The sequence below is a fragment of the Mauremys reevesii genome, linkage group 1, assembly GCF_016161935.1.
Source record: "Mauremys reevesii isolate NIE-2019 linkage group 1, ASM1616193v1, whole genome shotgun sequence".
Classification (NCBI taxonomy): domain Eukaryota; kingdom Metazoa; phylum Chordata; order Testudines; family Geoemydidae; genus Mauremys; species Mauremys reevesii.
This window is the reverse complement of record NC_052623.1, coordinates 193,417,244-193,432,710: the sequence shown is the minus strand read 5'-3', so window position 1 is coordinate 193,432,710 and position 15,467 is coordinate 193,417,244. Positions and strand designations below refer to the sequence as shown.

Below are 15,467 nucleotides of genomic sequence, written 5' to 3'. Positions count from 1 at the left end.
TAAGAATGCAATAGGCTTGCTTAGAAAGAACTGTGTGGTAACACACCGTTAACCGTCTCTGAAGAGAAAGCAAGCCAGTGTGTGTGGGCAGCCTGTCTTTGCTGGGAATAACTCTGTGAAGGCCAGGGAACTGTGTAACCTGGAAATACTCTGGTCCGAAGGGAGTGAAATGCATGTCGAGAGGTGATGATCAGGGGAGCCTGAAGTCTAGAGTGGGTGCCTTTGCTGGCCCAGAGAGAGGAAATGCAGGTGCAGTGCTCTGAATTGTGACAGGCTTCCCTGTACTCTCAATACAAGAAGTTCACATCACCATTTTTATCCTAGAAATGTTATCTGCCTCTGCCTATTTCCCTCCCCCCTCTTCCCCCCCGCAAGCTTCATATTGGGCTGATTTGACTTTACTTGTCTTTATTAATAGCTGTGTCAATGTCTTTCAAATTTCAGCCTCCTCTGTCTGACCTACCTTTAGATTTATTCCCCCCTTTTCAATTTAAACCTCAGTCTTTGATGCATTAGTGTTACACAGCTTTTTTGGCATTAACTATTCCTTTCTCTGTAGACTCCCATAGTACAGTATATAACTTGAAAAAAATGCTAAGTCTTTCTTTGTTTTAAAACAAGCCATAATGTCTAAGTCACCTTCTTATCCCTATTCTCCCCACCACTGACCCAAAAATCCCTTGCCTGCCCTTTGCTGAAACTTTTTGATCCTGGCCATGTCTTGTGCAATTACACTGCACTCAGTACAAGACAAACTAGGTCACAAGAGTGCATTATAAAAATGTGAGATTGATTTGTGCATATGTTCAGTACAGACACCTTCTAAGAGAGAGTTTGTGGCTGTTTCTGTTGCCCAATATCTTATTCATCCTACGTTTATTTTTCTTAGCCTGTGCTTGTATCAGAGTGTCACCACTATCCACTACGTTGTGCTCATTTCAAGGCTACAAACCCTTAGTCTGGTTTTCATGGCCCTCTTTCATTTTGTGGTATAAAACTTAATGAGCCACTTCTCTTCTGATCTCACGCGTTACCTTCATTAGGCGTAGCTCAGTACTTTTGTAGAAAGTTTAATCTGCTGCACGGTACTGTAGCCAAGCAATCTAGCATGAATACTCCTCATCCCCCATTCAGTATGAAAGGGCAGGTAATTTAAGCAGAGCCTATCCAGCTAGTTGGCAGCAGCATTTGGCCTCTCTTGGTTAGAGGACTACTATTGATAAACATGGCCAGATCTTCATGAAGGTGAGGCAGAGGCCAACAATAGGCAGATACTAATGCCATCTTACCAAATGCAGCAGTGCTGTGGGTGCAGATAGATGCAAATAGTGTGAGAGAGACCATGTTGGGAGTTTAAAAAACCAGTTGCATGTACAGTTGTGTTTAGCCCCTAGACACATGTGGGTACTGAGTTATGCTGGAGTGGCCAGAGGAGGATGACCACATTTGTTCATCTGTCTGCTGTCAGGCCTGCTGCTTCCATAAGGCAAATGATACCTGCTTTGTCCATTAAGTATCGGTAAAAGGGGCTATCCGCAGAGATTGTCCATTTTTCCTGTGTATGTGCAACAAACCCTGAATTTAATGAACCCCTAGTAACCCTCTACCAAACACAATAATAATCAAACCAACAGGATGTAAAATACTACAGGCACCCTCACATCCTTCACAAACCCAACCAGGGGTGCAGTGTTGTAGATCACAGTGATTGAATGCTCGCTTTCTGTTGCTTGAGGCTAAAGCCCGGAGGCTGCAGTATCAGCATTGCTCTGTCTAGCAAATCCCAAAGTGACAAAGTGTCTGATGCACGAGCGTGACTAGAACAGGTCAACATGTTTCAAACCAACCTTGTCTGTGGCCTTTTACAAAATATAAATCTGTTATGATTTTTGTTTTTTGCTTTTTCTATGAAATCAGAAAAGAAAAATAGTTTCCCCCCTTTTTTCCTGTCTCCTCCCGTCAACACTCTCCCTCCCATTTTCAGTTTGGCCACAGAATGTGTGATACCCTGGAAGAAGGCGGAAGCAGAGGGGAGCTGGTTTTCATCTGCCCCCTGCAACACTTATAAATATCCTCCACTTTTGAAAAGCTGAAGAGGCAAAAGGGAAAAAAAAAAAGACACAAACCTGGAGCTGCTTCATTCTATTTCATGCAGGGGGCGGAAATGGGAGGGAGGAGAAATAACAACATTAACACCCCCCCCCCCAATTGTTTTAAACATTTTGAAAACAATTCTTCCATTTTTTGAAACTTACTAAACAAAAGTTCATGATTTTTACAGATTTTTTTTCAGCTCTAGGCATGACTCCTCTCCAGTGATCCACCACTTTCCTGCTTTTCCAGCCAACAATGCCTTCTGTATCTGCAGCCCTGTGCTGAATATTGAGTTGCAGTGGCATAAAATGTATTCAGAATCAGTGCAGGCTAACAATGCCTGAGGGATGTGCAGATCTGTGTATCTTTGTATACCTGTGTGCCTTTGTAGAGAATGGATAAACTTAATACCTTTCCCCCAAACCACCCAGACCTTTGTGGTTCTGATAAAATTACTGTGGTGAGAACCACCTCTGGTCTTGTTTTTTTAAAAAGCTAAAAAGGCATTTTGCAAAGGCAAAGACCAAGAATATGACCTTATTAGCCTCTTTCTACACACCAAAATGTGGCATTTTGTTTAGGAGTATGTTCACTGCCATGAAACGTTCCCTATATTATTCTTTTTTGGGGGGGCTGGGGAATAATGATAGGTCTGAGTTCTTATACTGGTGGTTTAGAATAAATAAGTAATTTTCACAGATCAAATGCAATAATTTCAAAGAGTAAAATGAATACTCTGGCATTTCCTTGGCCCTAGTTGAAGCATAAGAGAACAGAGTGCTCTATATGCAAATGATCTGAAAATGTAGATCCAGTATTAATAGAATCCAATATTAATCGTCTTTAGAGTGAGATCCTCTATCAGCTCCCTATTTTTCCAACAGTACAAGTGCTAGTCATGACAGATCAGTCCCTAGACTTCCTCAGATGCATTCTTTATATTGTTCAGTCATGTCTCAGGATTCACATAAGTATAAGTTCTGCTCTCTTTACTTTCCTGTGCATTTTAAAAAGTATTGTATCTGCTCCTCTCTCTCACCCGCTTATACAGTGAAATTATATCTAGCGCGGTTTACCTGGTAGGGCAGTGGATGGGTCTGATGAAGAGACCTGGGTTCTATTTCCAGCTGTGCTGTGGGGCAGGTCACTTCTCTCTGTGCCTGTTTCCCTACTCACATTCCTTGCCTTCTCTAGTTAGACTGTAAGCTCTTTGGGAAAGGGACTGTCTGTGTTTGTACAACATCTGGCACAATGGAGCCCTGTTCTCAGGAGGTGTCTCCAAGTACTACTGTAATAAATACCTTTTTTTCTAGGAGGACAAGGTGCACCACCTAGGCCTCTGTAAAGGTTTGGGAGCCTATGGGGATGGTCTATTTCCCCCTTCCCCTCTGCCCTAAATGTGCCCCATCTGGCAGTTATGTGCAAGGGCCAGCAAGAGACACGATTAAGATTCCTACCTGCATTGTCTCAGGTCAGCCACATGAGAGAGTGCAGCTCTGAGGTCATGCTAGGAGAGTGTCTTCAGGGAATGTCTTCACGGCTGAGTTAGTTTGAGCTAGAAGTTGAGCGTTGCTCCTAACCCAAGTCCTGTTCAGGTACAAAATCACTTAACTCGAGTGTGTACTTTTAACTTGAGGTGGCTGGCCTGCCGTGGATATAGGCTACAGCTCGAGTTAGCACAACTCGGCAGCTGCCAGCACAACCTCTCTATAGTGTGAACTCAGGCCAGCTCCATGTGAGTGTGACTAGTCCTTCGGTGCCGTTCCACAATTCCCTCCATATGCCCCAAAACGACAGACAAGTTCTCCCACAGTTTTCTGGGCAAGTAGTCATAGGCTATGTCTATACTTAAGGTATCATGTACCCTACACACCTAAGCACTGCCCCTCACATCTACACTGCTATTTTTTAGCAGTATAGAGTCCTGGAGCCTTTCACTGCTATGTCTTGCTCCATGCTGCAGTGACAAGTGTGGATGTCACCTGCCTCTCACTGCAGTGTGTAGCTACCTGTGTAGTGCCTGTACTGCACGAGCCATCATAAGTGTAGAGTTAGCCACAGTGTAGCTCAATTTACTCAACGCTATGCAACCCGAAATCTTAATGCCACATGCAAGTGAGGGCAGCACCAGTGTGGACACAGCAGCTCAAGTGTTACTTCACAGCATGGCCACTCTCACTCGAGCTAGGCTAACTCAAGTATACATAATTTGAGTGAACTCTGCCGTGAAGACCCATCTTTAGTTAGGTGGTCTGCAGAGCACCGCTGCTAAGTGTAACAGCACAGATGCTGGCCTGTGGCTTTCATGATAGTTGGCCACAATCTACAAGTAGTCCATGAGAAATGAGTAACAAGGTTTTGTATTTAAAAACAAACAAATGGACAAATGGTTCTCACACTATGGTCTGTGGACCACTAGTGGCCCATGCAGCTTTTTTTTGTAGCCACCAGACTACTTATAGACAAAAAAATATGGGGGAGATTGGGAGACTAACTCTTGTGAGGTGGCCACCCCCATCTCCCCAATAAAAAAGGGAAATTCTCCTCTGTGGAGTCACTTATCTTCAACCACTCAGTCTTTGCATGAAAGCAGATCATGTAAACCTTCTGATCCGAAGCCATTGGAGAGTGCATATTTAAGTCTTCTTCTAAAACAGCAAAAACATCTCACCAATTTCAACCTAAGTGTAACAGGAAAAAATAATGCTTTCAGCAATGAGAGATATAGAAGAGTTGATTTCAGATATTTGGGTCTTTTTATTTCACAAAATTGAAGGCCCTGAGCAAGCAGGCTGGGAATTATAAAGAGAAATGAGCCATCGGAAATAAGGTTGACATAGTGGGCCAGATGTACAGCTGATGTAAATTTGCACTAGATGCCCTGAATTTGCCAGCGGAGTATCTGGTCTACTATATTCAAATTGTAGTAAATGTGCATTAGAGGTTTCATTTTTTTAAAAAGTGCTCAAAACCATGATTCCATTTTCTAAAATTTCAGGCCCATCAGCACTTTCCTGGTTTATGTATTTTATGCACATTTTGTTTTAGAATTACCTTTCCTGTGGCTTTTTAACACACATTTGGGGGCTGTGGAAGAAGAAGACAGCTGTCTTTACAAAGTATTTTAAAACTCTGAACAGCTGTAATACTTTGCAGCCCTGTAGATAGTTGCAAAAACATCCCTACTGTATAACTCAAAGACACAGACCCCAGAAATATTCTAATATTTTCTAATACTGGGACAAATTCTGTTGGCTAAATCTGTGCAAACTGCATAAAATCAATGTGTGTTTTGCAAAGGCATGACTGAGGGTAGAATTAAGACTGCTACCTTTCTCATTTTTTAAACTGTCAGTCTAAATGCAAAAGGCCAAATTCTGCTGTTACTCTGGAGTAAACCTGGAATAACTATTTTGCAGGGTGGTGTAAAGGTTTGGATCACAATTTTCAAACATGAGTGCCTAAATGTAGGTACTTAAATTCATATTTTGGCACCTAAATCAATGTGTGACTTATCTTCAGAAATGCTGAGCACTTACAGTGACCTGCATAATTCATTTGTGGTTGTCCAACTCATGAGTAAAGCAGAAATCTCTGAACACATGCCAACCAAATCTCCCATACCATGATGGAGAATTATAATAAAAAATATCTCACAAAGGCAATCAAGAGACATTGTGGAAGACCACAAAGGCAAGGTGTGTGTGTTTGTATTTGTGTATGTGGAGGGGTGTTTCTCCCAATTACATGAACCATTAACTGCCCTGGATTGTCCAAGGTCTCACTTCAGGGACCAGGATATGTTAGCATGGAAGATATTTCTTCCCCAGGGCGTACATATCTTTCTTCTATATTCATTTATGCATAATTCATATGGAATTTAATAATGTAAACTTAATTTGCAAAGCTTAAAATATTAAAATCCACTAATTGCCATATATATTTTAATAGATTGATAGTGTCCCTTGCCTCAGTATATGTTCATATTTAAGAACTGAAGATAATCAGGGATATTTATTTAAAAACAAGGGAGAAATTGTTGCAAAATAAAATGAACATATGGGGTATTATAATAATTGAAATTATGACCAGCACGATCATGGTGGTTTCTCCTAGGATCTCTGTGGGCTCTGCCATTTTTGTGATTTCTCTGGAGGAAAATTCTGAGAAAGAGGTGTTTGAATTTCCATAGACCCTGGGGCAGGTGAGTCATATGTGAATGGATGGATCCACTAGTCCTGGTATATGCATCACAATTTGAGCAGGTAAGTCACCCTTACTTCACGTTCAGTGCATGTATTTCACTTCCAGTTTGGACCATGCTGCTTGGCAGTGAGCAGCACTATGTTAAATACACAGAGTTGACACAACATAATATCACGCAAGTACTATTACTGTCATAGATAACTCTAGATTAGAATTTCTTATTGGTTCAAAGAATAACTAATTCAATTTAGAAGGCCTCTGATCGTACCTGCTTATCTAAAGTTTAAGTCATCTATGCCCTTGACCTGTAAGCACCCATCTTGCTCACACTTGAGTGCCATTGTTGTTTTTGGTAAATAGTTTTCTAAGATATTAAAAGAAATCACTGGAGTTTTCATGACCAAAATGAGACGGGAATGGCACAGGGAAAGATAATGGGAACACTTGTTTTTTTTTGCTTATCGTATTTTAAATCATTTACACTGTATTGGGATTTTATTGAATGTTTTAAAGTTTCTGGTGTTTTGTAATTTTTCCAAAGCAAATCTGAGGTTTCTATTCTTGTTCACAGCAGGGAACACTGTATTGTTAAGGTCTTCTGATAGTGGCATTTGTTATAACCATGTGAAATGTATTTTAATATAATTTGTGGCTTGGATTGTCTCAGCCAAGTGTTTTCTCCTCTCCACTTCTCCCCTCCTTCAAATCACTGCTGAAGTTTAGTAAAAAAAATAGCTACTTTTATCAACTAGTTCCTGGTATCGGTCAGACGTAGTGCACAGCATAGGCATCTAGAGATGCATAAGAATTGGATCTAAAGTTGTCAAATGGTGGTGGTTGTGGACGCTGAGGCTTTCATTCTAAGATGGTACCGATTAAAAAATATGCCATGTAGCATGTGCTTTGTGGCAGAAGTACAGTGGATAACATCTACACTACAGATAGAGCTGGGTGAATGCTCCAAAGCACTGTTAGAGAACATCCCATTGAATTCTGAATGGGTCTTCCCTTAGACCGTATTTGTGGGCTGTTTGTTTGTTTTCATGACCATGCATACAAATGGCTGCTTGTTTGCACAAGTGTTTGGGGGACTGGCCTTTCTTCGTGCAGATACTCTATTCACTTGTGAAGAAGGGTGTTTAATGCAGAAATAGAGGTAGTCATTATTTACACCAGTGGCTGCAATGCACTGAACACACGGAGCTTGATTTTTTTCCCTCACTACATACCTTGTGCAGTCATTTTCACCAGTGGGAGTCAAGTGCAACCGTTCTTAGTAGCACTCCACACTCTGCATGAGTGTAAATGACTGCACAACGTGCATGGCAAGGGAGAATCAGGCCCCTCGTTTGTATTTGTTCCATAATTGCTTTTTTAAAATAGCGCCATTGTTCCTCATGCTCTGTGTATCTCTCCCTTTGTTCTAGCCACTTTATCATGCCAGGAAAGCCTCAACCTGTACACAGATGTAGCAAACACATTGCTGGCTTGTTACAAAACGTTCACTGAAAATCAGGACTATATGTGGTGGCTCTCCAGTATCTTTGAAGAAGGTCATGGACAAAGCAATGCTATTGCCAGGTCCTGCCATAGCTATTAATGCTACTCTAATTAGGCCAATCAGTTTTAATTAGTAGCCTGTCATGTAACAATCTAATAAAATACGTTTTCTAAGAAAACTGACTTAGCTCTGATGGTAATTACTTTACTAGACTCCCTACCTTATAATTGTTTCCATCCATCCCACCTTCCTTTCTTTTTGCAATAAGTCTTTCATAAGCCCCTTATTCACTTTTTTTCTTTCCTGTATTTTGTCCCAATGTGTCTCCCTCAATTAATTCTTCCCACAGCTCAGTCTCTGGGGTAACCTGAAAGGAACAGGGCCTTATCACTTGTCAGAAGGAGCCTTCCTTAGTTAAATTTTCCCTCTCAGGAATTTACCAGATCAGAGACCCATAATCCTAAAGACTGTCTTAGAACTAAAGCTGACAGGGTTAGAACCAGGCCAGCCCACTCTTAAATCAAAGGCAGGAAGGTGTTGAAGCTGTGGCTAGAATTAGAGATTTACAGAGACAGTAATATTAACATTACAAAGAAGTATTTTATCAGGTTTCACGTGGGATTTGTTTACCACTAGTATCTGAGAGAGTGATGTTATAAGGTTAAATAAATGGGATAGTGAAGAACACATAAATGATATATCCCTTGCTGCTCTTTAAAACTCTTTTGAATGAGAATTAATTTGGGCTAATTGCCACATTTTAGGGGGAATACATAGACCTAAAGAGGCAACAGTAGTAGTAAGCACTGGGTGTGTAAATTCCAAAGTTATGTCAGTTTACAGACTCATTCAGCTCTCATTTATGCAGGCGTATGGAGGAGTCTTTTACACAAGATTAGTAGTTGGGGGAGGGGCAGAGATGCTTGTCATGCCTTCATATTTAAGGTTTGTGTTGTATTAGTATTTTTCTTCAAAATGTGTAATGGCTTTTTGGGAAACTTCCAAAAAAAAAAAAGAGGAAACATGAAATCAGTATATACAGTGGGGAAGATCTGGATCAAAGTAGGAAAGAAGTTTGATGATTTTAGGGGTGGTGGTGGGGTGGGGTGAAATACTGAGAGAAATGGCTGTATATTTTCAGGCCAAAGCATATTTAGCTGACATGACTGATGTTGGATCTACCATTTATCTAATCTGTCTAATCTATTATTTTAGGGTTTCTGCCTTGATATCTAAGTGCTAACCAAATGGTGGCTAGGCAGTAGAGTGTAATTAAACTATTAGCAAATTCCTCCATCCCCTGACTAGATTCTGTGTGTCGTTCTAGCATCTTAGAATTAAACAGGACCATGAATATCAGACACTAAAGGTGAGGAGCACTGTAAAAATGCCTAAATAAATAGATGGATCTTCCAGGTGAACTAATTGAAAGTTTCCCCCATCCATAAGAGTAGTTGATGTGCTGAGTTTGTCTCAGTTGAAAGTCTGTCTTTGAATATTGTGCCGTCAGTGCTTGTGAAGGTAATTACCCTAATCTTGTCCACACTAATCTAGTATATTGCTAGATGGATGAACCAATCCTGGAAAATGTCTCCATTGCTTTAGCAGAACAAGGGATTCATGTCATTTGACTAGCTAGCCAAATGTCTGCTTGTCGGTTGTTGCAAAGCTGCTTCATGATACTTTAAAGTCTCAAACACCTTTTGTTTATGGGAAAGAAGCAGGAGAAGACTGTTTAGTTATTGCATGATCAGATATCTTCCATTTTTGTTTACGATAAAAAGTGGTCATGCTCAAATTAAATAAAAATCTAAAGTCAGATGTATTTTACAGTATGTAGGCATGTCAGAAATGAGTGAGAGGCATGTTACATCCAATAAAATTAATCAAGTAAGGGGAAAAAAATCTATTTCTTTACCTGTATTTCTGATAGCACCTTTGCTCATTATAAGAGAAGGAATTTTAAAAGTCCACCTCTTTTTTCACCATAGTTTTGGCTAGGACCCTTGTTTACAGTCAATTTCTAACTGGTTTGGTTAGCTGGTTCTTGTACATTAGTAGAATGTTGCATTGTTAGATTTGCAAATGATGCATGAGATTATTTATTTAAAAAATATTTTCATTGCCATTTGAAAGAAAGTAATGGGATTGTTTGAGTTTTGTTCAAATCAGCTTTTACAAAGCCTATGAACAGTTTGCAGTCTGGTGGTATCTGTCTCTTTATAATTTACCCTCTGATTATCATCTCTTAAAGCCAGGCTGCTGTAATTTGGCCCAAACCCCAAAGTAGAGTCAAATGTCAGGAGCAATTATTACTAACAAGATCTGATTCCTCCAGTATCTTGACTGCTCCTGCATGGGGAGACTCTCAGGTGTAATTATCGATTCCCAACCCTTTCCTCCCCTGGAGGTTCAACTACTTTTAAGAGATTTGCTGAAAAACCTGTGATTGGTGTCAGCTTGCAAAATACAAGAAATGGCCAAGAAAGTTTTAAAAAATGTGACACAATCTCCCCTGTGTGGAAAAAACTTGTAGAGGGCCAGGAAATGCTGCATGTTTCCTACGGTTTGTTTTAACAGGGTGATCAGGGTTTTCCCCACCTGCTGGGACTGGTAAGGAGTTTTGAACCTTCTAACCTGTAAATACTCTGGTTCATGGAGAAATAATATAGTAATTGAGTTGCCCGAAGAAGATGGGAGCACTTGTGCATTAGCCTAGTGCCTTCATGCTACTCCTTGAACTATAAGTCCTGACCACATGTGTCTAATGAAGTGGGTATTCACCCACGAAAGCTTATGCTCCAATACGTCTGTTAGTCTATAAGGTGCCACAGGACTCTTTGTTGCTTTTTACAGATCCAGACTAACACAGCTACCCCTCTGATACAAGTTCTTTGTGGCTCTCTTCAGAAGTAATGTTGGTATAGCTCCTTCTCAACTATAGCATCCCAAAATGTCTAAAAAACACCTTATAGAAGAATAGATGTTGTTAAACTGTGCACCTAGTAATGCAAAATATACTTCAGATATAAACTATTTTGCTTAGGGAGTTGCTGTTTCTAAGACACATATTTGAATATGGTCAACTTTGTGTACTTTTTGCTGGTATTGTGGTATGTCCCTCATCCCACTTTTTTCACTTTCCTATTCCCTGTATTTCTTCATGTAAGTCTGTATATTCACACTCATGCATATAAACTTAAATGAAGGACAGAGCCTATAAATACCATTGTAGAGCCCACAGATCGAATATAGCTTTCATTTCATTTTTGTGGTCACAGGAGAGTTCATAAAAATCTAGTGTGTAATGACCTACACTACAAGAAGTGGATAAATTGGAGAGAGTCCAGCGGAGGGCCACAAAAATGCTTAGGGGGCTGGAGCACATGACTTACGAGGAGAGGCTGAGGGAACTGGGATTGTTTAGCCTGCAGAAGAGAAGAATGAGGGGGGATTTGATAGCTGCTTTCAACTACCTGAAAGGGGGTTCCAAAGAGGATGGATCTAGACTGTTCTCAGTGGTAGAAGATGACCGAACAAGGAGTAATGGTCTCAAGTTGCAGTGGGGGAGGTTTAGGTTGGATATTGGGAAAAACTTTTTCACTAGAAGGGCGGTGAAGCACTGGAATGGGTTACCTAGGGAGGTGGTGGAATCTCCTTCCTTAGAGGTTTTTAAGGTCAAGCTTGACAAAGCCCTGGCTGGGATGATTTAGTTGGGTTTGGTCCTGCTTTGAGCAGGGGGTTGGACTAGATGACCTCCTGAGGTTCCTTCCAACCCTGAGATTCTATGATTCTATGACCTCCAAATTCAAATTTTAAATCATGCTGTATTTTTGTGTTAAAGTAATTATCAGTCCATTAATGTCTTTAATAATTTTCTATTTGTGTTTAAATGTGATGTTGGCTAATCAAAGGCAGTTACTTCATCTAGTCATTTTTTTGAATAAAATGTAAAATTAAGGTCTTAGTACCTGTGTAAGTGGCCAAAGATCCCAGACACTATTTCTAACAAAGAGGGACCAACTCGGGTAATTGCATTCTGTCTACCTAAAATTTCCAACACATTTTTAAATAACTAAGGACACTTCCTTTTCTAAGCTCTTGTGTTTATACTGTTGCTGTTCACTGTCAAACAGGTGACATGTTCCATCTCAGAGGTGACTGTTTTTCTTAATAAATGGGAAAAAGAAACTAGGGAAAAAGTGTTCTGTACTTTTGAAAATAGAAATGTTTTCTGATATGTCTGAATTTTAAAATGCTCAGAACCTCTTGAGTTTCTCAGTAACTGAATATTCCAGTTCAGACATCAGATGGATTTTTCACAGCTATTACTTGAAAATGCATAGACTATTAGCAAAATACAGCTGCCTTAGGGTTTTTTTTTAAGGCCTCTAAGACCTGTTTCAATTAGGCATGACTTCATGATGAAGTGAAATGGAGATTTTATTGATCTAATGAATGTTTGCTCAGAACAGGTCAGGTGAGAAAACCTAGGCTAATATACAACAATTCTGTTGTTCTAACATAGATACAGTGACTTTCTCAATATAGATATTAGTTTCAGGACAATTCTACATTCTGTTACTTCTTATTTTCAAGCTATCATTTGCCTGAAGCTCTCTTTAGTTCCAGACTTGACTACTGATAGATGTTGGAGCGTGTATAGAAATGCTATCTAATCTTTCTATGTCATGGGTAAAATTCCACTGCTAGCAAGCAAAAATTCACACCTCCTGGCTGGAACGTTGCATTCGGCATTGTGAATGTGACAGAGCTGTGATTTATGATTTTATTAAAATGTAAAAAATCTTGTGAAGAATTTTAATCAATAAGACATCAATATGTAAGTGATTCTGCAAACTGTGAGATGAGTGGCTCGGGTCATCTCTGATCTCATAATTCTACCACTCAGTGAAATATTTGTAGTTGTTGAGTTCAAACAGGCAGCCTGAGTAGAGAATTCAGATTCCCATTTGGGCACTCATTTTGATTCCTGTGCACTCATTTTATATTCCTTGGCACCAGTTTTAATAGCAAGGGCACATTTGAGCTGTCAGTGAAGTCAGCTGGGGAGTCCTCCATTGAGTGCATTGGGATTTGGACACCTATTTCATACAAGAAAGAAGAACAGAACATTGGTTTTAAAACATTGCTTGAGCAAATGGGAATAAAATGATTGCATAATTTTGGCGAGGAGAACTGGGTTACTATTCCTCAGAACACCAAAAACATAGGGGATGAATGTTTAGCATGGAGGAGAGTGTTTAAGGAAAAGGGATGATTGGGATTGAATTGGTGCTATGGGGCATGGGAAATGTTTGCATCATTATTGCAGCAGGGAGGCCAGGAAGAAAACACATTTCGCTGCTAGTGGTGGGTTGTTGTTTTTTCTCTGTCTCCAGTAAGGAGGAATCCTTGTGAAGAGCAGTACTGGTAGCAGATCTTCATGGCATATAAGAGATCTGAGTTTGTTTCTAGCTTCTTTCAGTATTGTTTAGAGATCATTCAGGTTAGAGACAGTCCTGATAGGAGATCTTGGGTGGTAGTGGGGGGAAAAACTGAAAATCATTGAGGAAGTTTAAATCCAGATTTGGGTCTGAGGCCCAGAGCTTGGGCCTAGCTGCATAACAGTCCTCAAATGGAATTCTAAAGCTTTAGGGAAGCAAGGATCTGAATACAGATCCAGATTCCACCGCTCCAGACATCTCTGATCTCAATGAATAAATCACCCTGCACAGTCCTCTAAAGAGGAAGAGTTTATATTAAGTAAATATGGACAATTAATGATTTGTCAGTAGGGAGAATCTAAAATGACCTCTTGTGGCCAGTGAACAAAACCTAGCAGATAAGTAGCGTAAATTTATAAAAGCAGTTGTCTTGCTGCAGTAGGATTATCTTTCAAATATTGGAGTATCAAACAAAATGGTTTAAAGATTGGGCCCTCTGCACTACACTGGTAACCTGTGGAGAGGGATCGCCACATGTCTGACATTCTGTAACATTTATACACTTTCAAAAGTAAAATATAGGCCTTTGCTGACGTTAAAAAGCAGCAAGTCTCTGACATTTCTTGTGCCTGTGCCTCCTATCTCTTAGCTTGTTGGGTCAAAAGAAATCTCATCTGTGGGGTTCAGTACAAATTTTGACTTTGCTTATGGAGTAAGTTTCTTCTCAACGTTTATTCTAGCTCTTTCCAAGATTCTTTCTACATTACCAAAAAGACCATGTGAGAACTACTTAGACCCCAATTTAGCAAAGCATCCTTATTCAGGAGAGCATTTGGACATGTTCTTAACTTTAAGCATGTGCTAAGTCTTGGACTTAAGTGCTTGCTTAACTTTAAGAATGTACTTAAGTGCTGTTCTGAGTATGGATGGATTTAGGTTTGAATGCTTCTGATTAGGCTTTGTATTTTCTCACTCTTTGTCAACTATTCTATTAGTTTGGAATAATACAAACTTACAGAATTTGAACACTGGTAGATAGCTATTTAGATTTCAAGTGCCTGCAGACAGACAAACTTATCTCCTCACCAAGGTTGCAAAAGAAATGCACTTGATTGGAATAGAAAATAAGAAAACTAGAATAACTTGCTGTCTGCGTTAATTTAACAACTGAACTATTTGAGGCAACCAATTTTAAAAAATTAAGAATAGTCTCAACTCACATGATATTTTCCCTTCTGTGGACAGGGGATAATGCAATTACAATAGTTTTTGGAAACGCTTACCAAGACTAGCCAGTAATCTAACACTGGGCCTGGTTCAGCAAAGCACGTGTTAATTTTAAGTATGTGTTTTAATTTTTTTGCAGAATTGAGGTCTATAGTACCAGCTCTGGCCAAAGCCTAGGTGTCAGCTGAGAACTGACAAACTCACGGCTGGAAGTCAGGCCAATTCACTTGTGTATTAGTACAGATCAAAGTGATTGTTAAATGTATAAAAATGCATTTGCTGTTTAAACTTCATGAAAACTAATAGCATGTTGCGTGCATGTTTTTCTCTTATCTGTACCTGTTATAATGTAATAGCAAACATTAATATTTTTATATGCCTGTAATTAAATAACCCATCAGATGAGAAAGAAGTCTTGTGTGATGCAAATGAAGAACTTTAACAGGTGAGTGCTAATTTCAAAGCAAGTGGTCATTGTTTGTGATGATCAGAGATGAAAGACTCTAAATGCATTCCTCTCTCTCCATCAGAGAGCCCACCTGTGTAGTGACCCTGTCAGCTTGTTCTCTGTGTGAAGAAGCTAACTATGAACACAAGGAAAAGTTCTTCATTTCTGGACTGTTGGGACTCTAACAGCTTTGCAAAGTTTCATGAATGCTTCATTCATTTAATATAGGGAAAATCTAGTAAATTCATTGCCATAGCTTGGTATATCTCTGTCCAACATTGTATTTTCACTGTACATTCAGAATGTTATATTGGCCTCTAATAAGAAAAAGAAAGCGACGACAGCAGCAGTGCAAGTAGGCCAGTTTGCTGCGCCGGCAAGCGATTTATAGCCGGTACGGTGTATCAGAAAGATACAGGAGGAGCCGGCGGCGGCCCCACACCGCCTCTGTCACGGCTGTACTGCCCCAAGCCCTGCCCTTCCACAGAACTGCCTCTCTTCCAGCTCCATCTGTAGAGCAGCAGCCCTGACAGAGGACTGAGCT

The 15,467-nt window shown here is 40.0% G+C and overlaps 1 long non-coding RNA gene across 2 annotated transcripts in view; it reads left to right on the top strand.

Moving 5' to 3' along the window:
* Positions 1-7,911, top strand: part of LOC120387190 — a 258,424-nt gene extending 250,513 nt beyond the window's left edge. For both annotated transcript variants that reach the window (XR_005590067.1, XR_005590061.1), the window contains 2 exons: positions 6,211-6,359; positions 7,728-7,911. This is a non-coding gene — a long non-coding RNA (uncharacterized LOC120387190). The remainder of the gene's footprint in view (positions 1-6,210; positions 6,360-7,727) is intronic.
* Positions 7,912-15,467: the final 7,556 nt, after the last annotated feature.